We start from the raw sequence: 3,389 nt of genomic DNA, 5'->3' as shown, positions 1-3,389 counted from the left end.
TTTCACTATTGATTTCATCTTTTGCTTGGTGGGGTTGTTTAGGCACGTTTGGTTCTGTGCGCCGTTGCCATGACAGGTGTCCTTGTGAGGTTGACTGCCTATTCCATCGATGGACACGTTGCCTTCTGGGCTTTTCTGGTGGGTCTCACGTTACCTTGAGCGGTGGTCTTTCAGATATTTTATTGAGTCTCCTCTCGCGCGAAGACTCGAGACGAGTGTGGTGCCACCGGTTGGCCGCCGTATATGCCTATAAAAGGGGTCTTCTCCTTCGTGGCGGTCGCTGCCTCGCCTCCTCGATCGCCTCCTCGCCCTACTGTCCCATCTACCCTAGCCTTTCAACTCCGATCTTTTGTCCGTGTGGAGCTGGTGGCAGGCGTACGGCCAAGGAGACGAAGCAACGGCGGCGTGCCACCGCCACCTCCGATGCACAGCAGACACGGCACCACCGGCACAAGATTCGCTTGGGGAGCACAGCCGTCGAGCAAGAGAGGCCCACCGGCCATGGCTGACCGGACAGATTAGAGGCGAGGTGGATTCTGCCGGCAAGGCCCTCTTCCTTTTCTCATGTTCTGCGTGATCTGAGGCGGGAGGCGCTGAATCCTTCCCGATTGGCCTTCTTCCTCCTCGATTTGGCCCTTCTTTCCGGCCTCCGCTCATCTCCGGCCCGTTATCGTTCGGTTCCCGTGACCCGTCCACCCATGGAAGACCGCGGCCCCGCATCCTCTGAACGTCGCAGTTCTTCTCCATGAAGACTGTGCCCTTCATAGTCCGACGGGGCTTCGTGCTCTTCCTGCACGAGGAAAATAGCATATGGTGTCGTCCATGGCGTCGTCGCTAACTCTAGCACGTCAGAGATGACGGGCCACCTGACAACGAGCTCAATTGCTCTGAACTTCAGCCTGCATTGCTTGGACCTTTTTATTCAGATGTCCAATTCTTATTTTCTGATGTGTTGTGTGAAGGTTTATGGCGAGGAGAGGAGAAGTGGTCGTTCGGGTTCTGCGAGAATGGCATGTGTGCAGGTAACTCGGAAATTCCGGATTTCGGTATTCTATTTACATCCGAGAGGAGGAGAAGAAGTGTTGCACGGTCATATTTTATTTCAGAGTTAATATTCCATAATTGTATGATGAATTGAACCTGAACATTGAAAGTGGCACTTGCAAAACACAAATTTTCAGTTTTGATTGATACTTTATGAAAGAATATGTTGGCGGACATGGCAATACAGTTTCATATCGAAAACCACTCCGATTGAAGTATCTGTGGTAAGAATATACTAACTGTCTGGGCCTCTGGATGTAGTTAGCCTCATCTGTAATATATTTGCGCTTCATACATATACTAACTAAATGTTGCACGGTTGATCTAAAAAAAAAGTAGCACTACTGATCTACTGTATGTAAGTATTGCAGGTTCATGTACACTATTGTTTGATAAATTGGTGGCAAATAGCTGTGTGAGCTTCATTTGGTCAGGTATTTTTTGATATCCTACTTTCATCTGGTATAACTGCATGGGCTGTAATTGTTTACTGCATTTTGCATGACATACTTTATTACTGTATCATATATATTACTTGTATTTTTTGTGTTTTCTTATTGCTTCTTTGCTACTGATTTCGCCACAACAAATTTTATTTTGTTCTCTGGCGCAAAACCTTTATTTGACCTGATTTGTCAAGCTATCCAGCTATTGTCTTATATATTACTCCCTCCGTCCCATAATATAAGAACGTTTTTCACACTAGTGTAGTGTTAAAAACGTTCTTATATTTTGGGACAGAGGGAATATAACACAAAATGCCATGTTAGAATGACCCTTGATTTCATCAGACCCGGATGGTTTTAGTTTGTCATGATGGTTGGCGAAGTAGCTTCTTACCAAGCTATACTATGATGATGAGTAAAGTCAACATTTTTGTTGTTGCAAGGATCACAGAGAAAGAAATCACTATTCAATAGACAGTTGATTGATCTTCTGTAGCATCTTTCTTATAAATTAGTTTTGTTCATAGCCAGTTCCTCTTTCCAGGTTGTTTCGACTGCATGATGCATGAGACATGGATTCCTAAGGATTGTTCAAGTGCATTCAGTGTTAACGGATGGAACACAGATTAGCCTTGGCCACAATGAGCAGGTGAGTCTTATCATCTTGCATCTTCGTTACATCTCATGCATCACTCTCTTTTTTATTTCCTTGTCTCCTCTGATTTCTTAGAAAAGAACCATATGTTGTTACTTGAAAGAGGCAAAGGTCTCAAAGATCTCAAAGTTCCTTCTTCATTTTTGAGGTTGGCAGTCCTAAACTTCACACAAGTATGTTCTCTTGTGTCCACAGAAGGAGTACAATATGGGTGACTGCAGGTACGTCCCCAGGGACACCGCTACGTCACTGTTGAAGGAATCACAGTTGTGCTGGAAGGTCCTGCCTTCCTGCTTGTTGTGTCTGCCTTCTCATCTTATTTTATGATCGTTTATGTGAAGAAGCAGCAGCAACTTGATTTGTTTTCTTGCGTAGTAATATGTGAGCTGCATTTGCAGACATATATGGGTCAAGTCACTCTTTGTTAGTTAGATGTTGTTAGTGTTTTTCTATCAGACATGGTTCTGCAATGGGGTTGACTGCCTAAGGCTCACTCAGATTTTGGACTTGCTTAATAACTGCTTCCTTTCATTAAGATGTGAGGTCCTGATCCCAATGACAGAGCATCATCGCCCTCTGAACTAATGTTCATGCGAGTTCATTGTTTGATTTTGTTGAACCATGCAAGTTCAAAATTTGATGAAGCCATGCAACTGGTAGATGCATCAACAAAGCATATATTTGCAGTGTTCCGAAGTACCGTGTTCCTTCTTTACTCAATAAAATTTAGTGTTGTATTTGCCTGGTATAAGAAAGATAGCGCAATGCCGACAGATAGAGCTTTATTTGCCGGGTATTAATTTACACATAGCAGGCTGAGGAGAACACAGATGCACGGCCAGCTGCGCGGATTAGCCGATGGAACCAATAACAGGGGAAAGGACGGAAAATAGGAAGGAGACGGTCAGATTGGCAGCTAATCAATTGTTTTTAGGCAGCACTAGAGAATTAATGAATGCATGATGTACAATTTTCTCTGATTTTCTAACAAATGTGAAATGTTGCTCAACTAATATTTCAGATGTAAATTAATATTCAGTCGCAGAAATTGATATATGTACTTCCTTCATTTTCTGCTATCTTTTTCTACTATGTGTTCATGCCTTCAAGTCCAGACAGACAACTTCATAACAATTGTTCTTGCAATTTAGATCTATTTTGTATTTTTTCTACAAATTAATACAATGAAAGTTTACTTGAAAAGATTGTATGAATAGCATAAGCACACTATTATTTTGATGTCT

General features: G+C 42.9%; 1 long non-coding RNA gene across 1 annotated transcript; it reads left to right on the top strand.

Moving 5' to 3' along the window:
* The first annotated feature begins 297 nt into the window (after positions 1-297).
* On the top strand, positions 298-3,046 carry LOC119359506. The gene is made up of 4 exons (XR_005172575.1): positions 298-1,022; positions 1,416-1,478; positions 2,035-2,139; positions 2,341-3,046. It is a non-coding gene; the product is annotated as an uncharacterized LOC119359506 (long non-coding RNA).
* The last annotated feature ends 343 nt before the right edge of the window (positions 3,047-3,389 follow it).

Source organism: Triticum dicoccoides, chromosome 2A (genome assembly GCF_002162155.2).
Source record: "Triticum dicoccoides isolate Atlit2015 ecotype Zavitan chromosome 2A, WEW_v2.0, whole genome shotgun sequence".
Lineage (NCBI taxonomy): Eukaryota > Viridiplantae > Streptophyta > Magnoliopsida > Poales > Poaceae > Triticum > Triticum dicoccoides.
Note: the sequence above shows the minus strand (reverse complement) of the source record. Positions and strands in the feature narration are given on the sequence as shown.